Here is a 13,372-nt window from a genome sequence, read left to right on the forward strand (position 1 = left end):
TAGTAAATATGAGAAAAAAATAAATATAAGAGAACAAAAGTTGCAGAGAAATACATAGAATTAAATATATGTAAAAAATGTATGAAACGTTTAAATTTTCGTACATTATTATTCTTTAACGACAAACATTTTGAAGAATATTTTGATGAATTCGAATTTTTCTTTGATGACAAAAATGTCACGACAAGTCATCTTTTGCAACATTTTTTTTATCTATAATCAAATATCTTTGATTAAGAATTAGAATTTTATTAAAATAAATTTTATTAAAAAGAATAAATGCAATTTTGTCATCTATTTGGTTTCTTTAATTTTAATAAGTTACGAAGTAATTCATTAACTTTGTTTAAATAAACAAGTATATAAACGAGTAAATACTCGAGGAAATCATAGATGTGTTAATATTTCGGTTAAGAAAAATCATCAAAATAATCAAAGGACAAATTCTATGGTAATTAACGACATATCATTAAAAATAATACACGAGAAAAGAGAGTAGGGAGACGAGTAAGATACTTTTCCTCATAAATGAACATATATTTATGAAATAAAATTTCCCAAAAATAATTTGAATAGAAAGTCCTTTTATCGAAATAAAATTTGGTGTACATTACCGATGATGCATAAGAGTTGATTTAGTTCACAAATAAAATAACGCGTTATATTAAATAATATATTACACTTTTATTTGTTGTGAAATAAATGACGATGATTAATCACATTTTTTATCAATTCATAGAAGTGTAACGCCGAGTAGTCGTAAAATAAAAGAAATGCGAAATATTCGTGTGCTACGAGGCTTGTAAAATTAAGAGTTGCGTGGTAAAAATTTATAAATCCCAGGGATACACGCAGTCTTTCGAATTATTAATTTTGGATTCGCGTGTAAAGGTCAAGAATATATTTGCAACTTTGTAATGGGGTGAAACTTTCACGCGGCGAGTTGCATCTTTCAACGGAGGATAACGTTTTTAGATTTGTTTGCATATTACGCTTTCTACCACGCGTTAAAACGGAGCGATCACGATGGCTTCAGCAAGACATAGAAAAAAGGCTGAAACGTCTATAGAAAGTGCTCACGAATGGATCAGCGGAGGAGCATCCGATATTACGTTAGTGCGCTTGTGCGAATTGATGCGTCGACCGACTAGCTTCCCAGTTGCATCCCGCGCTAATCTTTATGTGAACGATACTTTACTTTCACCGGTTACCACCGTAATCCTTCCCTTTTTTTCTTCGCCTTTTACCACCGCGTGTGACGACACCGTGGTCAATTATCCATCTGCCGTACATCGTAATCGCGCTGTATCGCGTGCGAAACGAAACGGGGTTGCGACCCGACGTGATCCACGAGGCCATATCGTGCAACCACTCGAAGAACATGAACAAGAAGTTCGCACGTGCAAACAACCGGATAAACGGACCGTGTTATGCAATATGAAACTGAGGGATAGTTTAGATGCGTTAACGTCAAGCAAGCTCGTTCATTGAATAACGCTGATAAAACAAGAAATAGTAATGCATCTTGTTTAAGTAAACAAGTAAAACGCTTGCAATTTAAATAGAAAAGATTGAATTATTTACATAAAAGAACATTAATCTTAAAAATGATAGCTTTATTTTGGTTGACAGTTTTTCTATGTTGAATACATATAAATGAGATATTAAATTCTCTTATTCAAGTTTTTATAAATTTACTATTTATTAATTGATTGTATTAAAAAATATATTAATAATATTAATTAAAATGTAAACGTTCTTCTCTAAAACAAAGAAGTAAAACATGATAATTCCAAATATGTAAAATTACACACATATAGTATTTATTTCTAAATAAAAAATTTATAAATTTTCTATATTGTACATATATATATAATATACTGTCTGCAAAATTATTATAACTATTATAATATTTACTACACTGAAAGATATTTATTATAATCTGTGTAAGTAAAATTCAAGTGTACTATTACTTAACAAAATCATTTCACGTTCTCATTACTCATTTCAGAGAATACTTACTCAATAGCTAAGAGGCAGAATATTTTTAACATTCCTGCATCTAAATATAGAGAACATCTACGACGCACTCGTCCTAGATATAATGAAGATTCAATCAGTACAAACTTAATCGAGACTCTTATGCAACCGCCGCGCATCCATAATGCGCATCTATTACGGTAAAACGCGGAGAAAAAGCAAAAGAACGGCATATCTTCTTGTTAATATATGATTAGATGCGAAAGATAGCAACATGGAAAATGCAACACAGTTTTACAATTCCTTTTTAAGACTAGTCCAAACGTAGCAAATGTTGCGATGGTGTGACTTTACAATTATAATACTTTATTGTATCAAAAATATGTCCAAAGAAACAAATAAGAAATTCGTATATTTAGAAATGTGCATAGACGTGAAAATAAAAATTTACAAAATTATCAGGTTATAGAAACAATTTTAATTTAACGAAAACAATCAAAAGATCATATTGTAAAAAAAATATAATCATCAATAATATTAAAATTTAATTCTCATAAATTACAGTTTAATACAAACTTACTTTTTTAAAAGAAAATAAAAAAAGCTCTAAGGATACGCACTTCTAAAAAAAACTGTACCAAATTAAATCCTAAATGGTACTATTTTTTCATTAAAGGTCTTCCTATTACAATTCAAGTAGCTTTAATTCTTCTTCAAAAATTATTACATAAAACTTAGGGATGTACCGATATCCGGAAAATATTCGGTATTCAGTATTATTCGGTACGTTTTTATTATCCGGTTGAATAGCTGGAAATCATTATATATATAGTAAATATCCGGCTGAAATTTTATAATAAAAGTTTGCATCATTGATGATGCAGAATTCTATTCTTTTTAATTAAACTTTTAGCACAGTTTATTTTTCCTCTTTTTCTTTTCATATTGGAGAGATAAGGAAATTATTATCTCTATTTTTCTCTTGCTTTTTTTTTTTTTAGAATTTTGGATAATTTTTGTACAGGATATTCAAAGAAATATCCAAAATTCGGCCGGATAATTGCCCATCAGATATCCGACCGAATATCCGGTATTACATTCTTTTCAGATATCTGATATCCAGTATCCGGTAAGTTTATGATCCAATGCATCCCTAATAAAAATTATATTTATTAGGTATGGGAATAAGTTTCCGCCCATTAGAGAGATGTCGTTAGTAGCACTGCTTGTGTGTTTGATAAAACGGCAATACATGTATTTGAAAGGTGTGTGTTCAAGCTTTTGAGCCCAGTACTTGATATTCATTCGAAGCGATTTGTTTGAACTAAGCTTTGAAAAACAATAGAAATGGGACAATAGGCACGATAAGCTGATTCTGCTACGTAACAACGCTATGTCACACGTTGCAAAACCGGTCAAGAAATACTTGGAAGGAGTGAAGTGGAAAATTCTGCCTCACTCGCCGTATTCATCGGACATTGCTCCTTCAGATTTCCATTTGTTCCGGTCCATGCTGTCGGCCCTTTCTGGAGAGCGATTCAATTCTTATGAAGATATCAAAAAATGGCTTGATAAATGGATCGCTTTAAAAGAACCAGATTTCTTCCTTCGAGGAATCTGTTTATTACCTGAAAGGTGGGGGAAAGTTGTCGCTTCTGATGGAGCATACTTTGAATGAACTTACTTTGTATTGTTTTGTTTAAATAAATACATCTTTTTCATTTAAAAAGGGCGGAAACTTATTCCCATACCCAATAATATATTATACAGTGCCCGCCAAAAGTTCTGGGCTGGCTGAAGGCTTGCAATTTACAATACCGCCATTATTAATATTACCCAAGATGTCCGATCGACGACTAAAACCTCTTGAATGTTATTCGAGATCATGCTCTGGATAACATTAAGATCAAGGTCATTGGAGATTGTTTCTCTTATTTCCATTTTTGCACTAAAAATTTATTTTTACATAAAAATGAAAATAAGAGAAACAATCTCCAATGACTTTAATCTTAACAAATGTTATCCAGGACATGATCCTGAACAACATTCAAGAGATTTTAGTCGTTGGTTGAACACCTTGGGTAATACTAAAAATAGCGGTACTATAAACTTATAAACTTTATAATTCGAAGAGTACTTAATGAAAATGGACTTTATTGTAGCGTTCTGGAAAACTTTTGACATCGGCTATTAGATTCTGGAATCAAAAATAGGGTGTTCAATTTTAAAAAATCGATATGACCTTGATCTGACGTTGGCGACACCACCCAAAATCAAACTGATAAGATCATTAAAACCGATAGATCTTTTTAAAACCAATAATTTTTGTCGAAAACATTTTTCTCAAAAATGCGTACTTTCTGAGATATTCGACCGGCTCGGAACTTTTGACAGGCACTGTATAAATATATTAACTTCTACTATTTCAAATATATTTTTTTATTTTATCATGCACATTCGAAATAAATTGATTGAAATGTCCCTAGAAGAGATACCTCTGTTAAAGTTTCTTGATTCAACCATAATATTTGAATAATAAATACTTCTCATGTTATATATTCTCATATTATAAACAACTAACAAAAGTAAAAATAAGCCTATTTTTTTAAATATTATTAAAAAACTCTCAAAAGCTTTAACCAAGTAGTTTATTTTTACTTGATTGTGTATTTACATATCAGCTTATTTTCTCTTATTATCTTTTATATTTTTGTTTTTTCTGTTCAGATTATTGATCAATATTTTATTTCACAAAGAAAGTTTATGCCTTATACCTATATATATAAAATTTGTATTCGATAAAATGTGTGTTTAAAAATCAAAGTTTAGTGATTCGATCGCTTTTACCACACCTCGTGTAAAATGACTGATTAGTGATTGACGAGACAAGGAGCAGATAAAGAAGCAATAAACACAGAGGGGCCGTGCAATTGGGATCTTAATGACTTCGCCTTCGATGATTACACCCTGTCACTGAATAATATCGTAATGATTTAACCCACTCACTCTCTAACCATTCGTTTCGCCCGCCGCTTAATGACCGTTATCGAGAGAAATAAGAGCAGCTTGCGAGCATTTCGCGAGAGTTTGCACAAAGAACACTTTTGACAGTTGAATAGTTGCGAACGGATATACCGCATGATTATGTAATTTATCGACCGAGTAATTACTTTAACGAAAGAAAGGATTGATTCCTCGATTCCCAACATTTGCGAATATTTGCAATCAATATCTCACACAAACGAATCATTATTACAGTCTCAACCTTTCGTTAATTTCGCAAATATTTCGAAATAAGCTGTAACATTAAACTGTAATGAAATGTCTAAAAATAATTGCTTCATGTTAATCAAATTTAATTAATTCATTAATTAACCTTTACGTTAACAAAGCGTCTTTAGCGCCAATTAATAATTCGCGAAATTACAAATCCTGGAATGCAAAAATGTAATAAAAATCAATCGCATCAAAACTCTAGGAATTGAAAAGCATATATGCAGTACAGCATTTCCGCTGGAGTATAATATCGGAGCGCGATATTATACTCCAGCATCATGCACCTTTGTGATTACAAAGTTGCAATCCACGAGAACGATCTTCCCTTTTCGCAACCCGGCAATTAATAGAAATGATTTATCTTCGCGCTGTTAGAACACGGAATACCCGAGATTACATTCGCGAACGCGTTACTAATTACCGATAATTACCGCAGGTGCAACGGCGCACCCTCTTCTCTTTCTCTCTTTCCTAATCGATTTGAACGATTTAGGAGCTTTCGAAGAAAAAAGACGGGATGCGCTTTCTTAAAGCAGCGCGAACACGCGGAGGCAGAAATTTACCGGTAATTAACGGAGTTGGGGTTGAGCGCGGAACGATTTCATATTAATTGCCGTCCGGGCTATTGCGGCTCGCGATAGTTGTTTGCACGCGATTATGGGAGATGATCGCTGAAAGGGGAACGCATAACCGACCAACGTGGTGTGTAAAACTATCTAGCGATCCACGGATTAACGTAGCAGCAAAACTAGTTTCTAATAGAGCACGAACGGACTATCTAAGAATCCTTTCTCATTTCTTCATATACGCGCTGATTTGTTTTTACTGCTGCTTATTAACTTTTTTCAATGCTATTTTTTACGAACGTCGCGTGACACATGAGAATGAGAACGTAGCAAGAAAAGCATTGAAAGAAATTGAATTGTCAACGCAAATTAGTATTGGATTATGCATTACCTCTGATATCTTTATTTATTTTAGTGAATATTCGATGCCACATATTTATTTGAATATTTTGATACTGAAAGTAGAACAAAATTCGTATTTTAAATTATTGTAGATATTGGGAAAATTCACATGTTCAACTGAATATCAAGCTGAAGTCGACGCAGAGATTTCTAATTTTCCATTTTTTAATCATTCGAAAAGTATAAAGAATAACTTTAATAAAATATCTCTTTAAAATTTTGTCATATGGATAAAAATGGAGGAATTAATTAGCCATTAAAATTAATTAGTATTACAAAGATATTTCTTTTTTTATTGTCTTTTTTTCTTTACTGTACTTTAATCTTAAGTCAACACGGCCATTATTTTTTGCGAATCAACTGGAACAATAAACAAAATAGGTTAGAAACGTGGTACGAATATAAAACAATATAATTAAAAAGGCATATAACCACGAACGCCTGATGTAGATGGCTTAAGAATATTATATTTGATATAGTACATTAAATAAACGTTTCGGTCTTGAATCAGACCTTCTTCAGTATTAACTTAATTGAACGTGATACGAATATATTACAATATAATTTAAGTCTTAAAATTAGAGTCTTACACGTATAAATACTTTAAGATATAACAAATATTCGTTAATACATTACTCGCAGATGTTTTATTCCAATTCAGTGATAGATGTGATTTTTTTCCCCATTTAAACGCAAATGTTCCATACGAGTCTGATTGTCTGACAGATCTTGATACGTGAACCACAATCATTACCACATGGTTTTTCCACGTTCTTGATTGCAGTTTATCTCATCTTCGACACAGGTATTCTATAAATAAATATTCTATTATAAATTATTAGGATTATTTTAATCTTTTGACAGTTATTAAACTATTCTATTTAATTATAATTAAATTGAATCCGATTAAGTATTCCTATTATTGTTATAAGATAAATATTTGGTTTTTTACACGTCGTATGTTCTACAATAAATTATTAAATGAATGTTCTATAATAAATTATTGGGATCATTTTAATCTTTGACATTTGTTAAACTAGACTATTTAATTATAATGTATTAAATTGAATCCGATTAAGTATTCCTAATATTGTATAAGACAACTATCTGGTTTTTTACACGTCGTAAGTTATTAATTGAATTACAATTGTACATATTGTCTAATAGAAATTGGAACTTTTGTGTGGACATATATTGAGAAAAATTGCTTACCTATTGATTGTGGTTCACGTATCAAGATCTGTCAGACAATCAGACTCGTATGGAACATTTGCGTTTAAATGGGGAAAAAAATCACATCTATCACTGAATTGGAATAAAACATCTGCGAGTAATGTATTAACGAATATTTGTTATATCTTAAAGTATTTATACGTGTAAGACTCTAATTTTAAGACTTAAATTATATTGTAATATATTCGTATCACGTTCAATTAAGTTAATACTGAAGAAGGTCTGATTCAAGACCGAAACGTTTATTTAATGTACTATATTAAATATAATATTCTTAAGCCATCTACATCAGGCGTTCGTGGTTATATGCCTTTTTAATTATATTGTGGAACAATAAAATTGAGAATAGTACAATTAATAAGCAATTATGAATAGTTCCTACTACAAAAATATGTATTGTTTTTTAATTTTCTACTTTTTTTCTTATGGCAGTGTTAATTTAGTTTTATGCTAGCAGAGCTACTGTTTTTTGTAAATCGGCTGGAGTAAAAGAATCGGGAATACATAAAGCAAATAATTAGTAGAAAACAACAATTAATTTTTATATCTTAAGTCGCATTTGAGTGTGTTAAATTAGCCATATTGACTTAATAAACGTATCTTACTCAAGAGAGAAGAAAAGCTGCAAGTTTTTAAAAATAGACTCCTTCCGTCCTCTAAGATTAATACATTTATCTATATTAATTTATTATATTAACACTAATCCGAAATTTAATCTATAAAATTTAAAACAACATTTTAAATGTCAATAGATACATATTCCGACAATATAAACTGTTTACAATTCACGTTCAATCAAGATTTATCAACGAATTTCTTGATAAATTTGATGTCAAATTATTTATGTTATACGCGCGAATGAATGCTTACTAGAGCATACCTTCCTAAAAATATATTTATAAGTAGATTGACCGTGTTTTGAGATAACACTCTGCAATTATGACCTCGAAACGTCTATAATCTATCTTACATCGAGCAATCTCTAATTTACGTCGCTACTAAACGTCTTTAAGAAAAAAAAGGACACAATTTACCAATATAAGAAATAAAGTAGTAGAGATAAAAAGTAGAATGAAACGCACGAGAGAAACGAAGAGCGTAAAAACGTTTATACAACTAATCATATTCTTATTGAGCTTTTTTAGCGTTAACGGTTACGGGGATCGATTTCAGATAAACGGCGCCAGGCCGATCAACAACACCTTTCCTCAAAGTCCGATCGATCAACGAAACCTATCTAGTCTATCCGCACGCAAACGTCGAGATTCTGATCAAGAGCGAAAGTGATGAGGAGCAGCGTTTCTGAAAGTAAATCGTCCAGGAACGTAGCTCATTAATAGTCAAGGATTAAGTAATCCACCACGTATCGATTAAAACAGCCAGGTAAAACGTCGAAAGACCTGTTTAGCATAAGCGCCATAAAGATATCGAGATGAATTTCAGGAGGAAATTTGCAAATAAAGTTGAAGTTATATAAAAACAAACAAAGAAGCGACGAATTCTCTTTCCCGCCATCGGGCGAATTTTTTCGCTTTTACCGAACGCTTTCAAACACGATGAATCGCAAAATTTTCAGATCGATAAAATGACGAGAATGGAGCGGGCTGTAACACGATGTTGGACATTGAAGGACGTAAGTGGAGAAGTAAACCAATACTTCGATTAATCGGCGATGCTTCACTCGACTTCGTCGTGCTCCTTTTAATCCAGATATGACGGGAGGAAGGAGAGCAATGTGAAAGGTTTCGCTGTAACGTAAAGCAGTATGCCCCATTGCAATAATGGGAATCTCAGAACGGAATTGATCTGCAAATCTGGAATCGAAATCTAAGATGACATAGAGAGAAAGAGATCGTAATATAAGACATCTATGTATTCTCCATATCGATTAAGTACAAAAGTTTAACTCTTAAAATATTATCCAATTTTGAAGCATCCTGTAGACGTATGTAAACCGATGATCGTACCCTATTAACTACGTCTTATAGCGACATTACGATAAGATTGCACAACGAGTTTCCAGCAGCAAACCATCTGATCCGGGGAATCTTCGTCTCTCCTTAACGTCGAGGAATGTTATCGCTGATATCAATAGATCGCGTGCTGCACGTACGCGTCGGTGAACGTCTTCACAGGTGCTCACTCCTGCAATCTCACGTTCACTTCTCGCAAACTCTTCCTCATCCTCGTCTTCTCCTTTTCCTTCCTCCTCCTCTTCTTCTTCTTCTTCTATATCTTTACGCGAATAGCACAAAGGTTTCCCGCGTATTGGTGTTCTGAAACGAGTAACAGTTGAGTATAAAACTGGCCGGCGGCTGTACGTGCCATGGTAGATTCTCGTTCGCAGCAGAATCGTGAATCACGTTCTCCAACGGAAACTGTTGTTGTGCATTTGACCCGTTAGCGCGTTCGCGCTATGATCAGATCAAAAATCATTTTCCTCTTACGCAGCGATTACGTGACACCTGATCCCATAACTAGCTTCACTTTACCTTTACTTCTCCGACATTGTGGGATATTTAAAATCATATTTGAAGATAGAATGTTTCTCGCGTGGGAGAAACGTTCTAAGCCGTCTCATGTTTGAGAAACTTAGGATCTATCAATCTTACTACCCATGATATTATTCCTTCATGATATTGCTCTTTTCCAAAAGTGATGCAACTAAATAAATTAAATTATCCAGAATAAAAGAAAAACTATTTTTCAATTTGATAAAAAGTTATTGATTAATCAACGTTTAAGTTATTAACGGTACACAGGAGGAACCTAAATGAAAGTCGAAATATTTATATTTATAATATTGTTATTGAAAACAGAAAATTAACGTACATTTAAAATTAACAACCATTTTGTGGACATTTTATAATTTTTTATTTATAATCAAGTACCATTGCAAGAAAAAGAATATATTCTTAATATGATCAAATGTCATTTTTGTAATTTTCGTTTCGCAACCTTTAAAAAACTATCCTTAAACTTTGTAGTTGTGATGACTTTTTTAACCACACCCTCTTTTAATTATAATCATTTTAACAATTTTTTATGAGATTAAGTTCACTTTTAATGATTGATAGGATAATGTTGATGACTCATTCGTGGTAATAATATAAAAATCACATTTTTTTAATTGTATCACTTTTAAAGTAAGGAAGCGATACGGTAGGATTCATAAAAATAAAAATATGTACACACAAGAACTACGGACAGAAAATCTGACTAAATGTTATAAGTTTCTCGAGTTTCAGATTGTCTCTCTTACATGAGAAATGTTTCTATTTTCGAATACGCTTTTAAATATTTCACAAGGCCGAGGAGGTAAAGGTAAGTGAAACTAGTTACGGGATCAGGTATCACGTAATGATTGAAGATTTTTAAATCTATAATTAAAAGCGCTCTGTCAAGAACAAGCAGTAAACAAAATGAACTGAATTTTGTTTAATTCTTTGCAGTGATTTCTGCACCACATTTAAATTCAACATATGTCGCAGTAATTTACGCATAATTCTTGAAGCATTCGACTCTGTGCGTAACTAGCAAAAATATAATTGGCAAATTATATTTTTAAGATCTCCACAAGTTCTTCTAAATAATAAAAACTCTTTGACTCGTATTAGAACAATTGATTATATAAAGGTCAAAATATTTAATTTTCATTTGCAAGAAATAATTGGGTATTTCGAAAAATATTAAAATCCGAAATGCCAAAATTTAGACTTTCAATCGATCCAATTTAGACATTTATTATTGTTATTAAAGAAATTTTTCATATTTCTGAGATAAAATTTAAAAAAATATATATATATATAATCTAACATGTAACTTTGACTGTACTTGAAGAAATTTTGTATCGAGAATTGAAGATTCTTGTTTTTGCTGTATATAGATATACGAAACTGTTATTACATTAATTTTTCGCAGAGCGACGAATTCTCTAGTTACATAATCCTGTCTGCCTTCGAGTTTATTATGATAAACGATCGGTGCTACTGTGTCGCAACTCGCTCAGACTATAAAGTGCAGATAGGATTTAAAACGCTTACGCGACGCCATCGGATTAAATCTCCGAAGGTGAAATTGCGAGGACACATGGATACCGTAGCTCGAATAATACACACTGTTGCAATTCGTGACATTTAACTACCAGGATGAGGACTTTTCAACAATCAGTGATAATAATCGATGTTGGGTGGTGTCATTCGGTACCCAATTGAATTTAATTTATTCCGTTCTCAATCAGATACAGCGAAACGCAGGAAGAATCTGTGATGCTTGTTACTATCGCGACGAAATTATATGCGTTTCTTTGCCAATCTACAATAGAATTACGAGTAGGTATACTCAAACGTGGAATTCGCCTGACCTAAAATATCTAATCTATTTATTAATTTACGCTTTCTAGTATTTGTTAAACAAAATTATGCATAGAAAGAACGATTTTAATAAATCGTAAATTAATAATTACTATTTTAAAATTTTACAGAATTTTAACAAATTAATTTTAATTTACGGAATTAAAGATAATTTTATTAGATCATCAAAATAATTAGAAAATTCAAGCATAATAAATAACGTTACAAAGAATTTTGATATTCTAACAATCAACTTAAGTTTCCTACATAATTATTTTGATAGTTCAGCAAAATTATTTTCAGATTTATATCTATTATAACTAACTTTTTATGGATATTTTAGCAAAACTGTTCTTTCCACGTGTAATTAAAATTTAAAGATTTTTAAAATAACATTTGTATGTAGTCATATAAAATTCACTTGTATTTCTTTTGCAATTAATTTATAGAGAAAAGGTATAAAAATAATAAAATATTAATTCTTTCTCTTTCTCTTGTTCTTTCTCTTACTTTTTAATAGCGTTTGTGTTAAATCATCGCTGATATGTCGCTGTTGGAGAAAGAAAAACGTTCTCTCGTACATTTACATATTCGCAGATCATTCGTTTATCAACGCTCCAGATGTTCTGTACAAAGATAAAAGCTGAGGAGGAGAAAAAACGTAAGAGGAAAAAAAACATCAGAAGGACGAAAACGAGAGCGATCGAAGTTTCTCCGACCCAGATTTTCGCTTTGCCATAATCACGACACGTTAAATGACAGAAATAAATAAAAAAATTCCGGACGCGACCGACGCATCTGCCAGCGACGCGCGAGCGCAGCTGCACCTGTACGACGCCCGATACGTTTTCCCATTAATTAAGTAGATATGAGCAATTTGCCAAATCACGTAACGTCGTTGTCCCAGTGGGCCCTCCAATCTCTGAAGTTCAGCTGGCACTACGTCGCGCACCGGCGGACTTTCGATTTTCTTTCGAACCTCTCACACGCGCCGTCCATACAAAACGAAACGTATACTTAATATAAATCTGTTCTTAATGTGTGCTCTCACGGCCTGAATTCTAATTGCTCGCCAGAGTCACCTGCGACTGTTTGACCGCGATAATAAGCAGAAATAAGTTATACGAGTTGCAGTGTCTGTCACAAAAAAAATCTTGTTAATAATATTTTCTCATTCCCCTTCATTTGTCTTTAGTATCATTTATATGATTATACGCGGAAAGAGTGATTTATTTTATTGACGGACTGTAAATGCAACGGACAAAAATTATAATCTAACAATAAATAATAAACCGATGATCAATTAAAAAATAACATTAAGTTTTAAATGGCTTTTTTCACGTGCGCCAGATTGAGATAGCGAATTCTTATTCAAGAACCATTTATATTTCACAAATATTACTCATAAATAAACGTTTCGGTCTGTCATCAGACCTTTTTCAATATTAAATAATAATGTATACAAAAAACTTAAAATAATACTTTCATCGATAACATAAATTATTTTAAACCATACATTTGCCTTGTTAAATATTCCACATTTATAAAAAATTCCATGTGCAT

This window comes from Trachymyrmex cornetzi, unplaced genomic scaffold (assembly GCF_001594075.2).
Source record: "Trachymyrmex cornetzi isolate Tcor2-1 unplaced genomic scaffold, Tcor1.1 scaffold1580, whole genome shotgun sequence".
Classification (NCBI taxonomy): domain Eukaryota; kingdom Metazoa; phylum Arthropoda; class Insecta; order Hymenoptera; family Formicidae; genus Trachymyrmex; species Trachymyrmex cornetzi.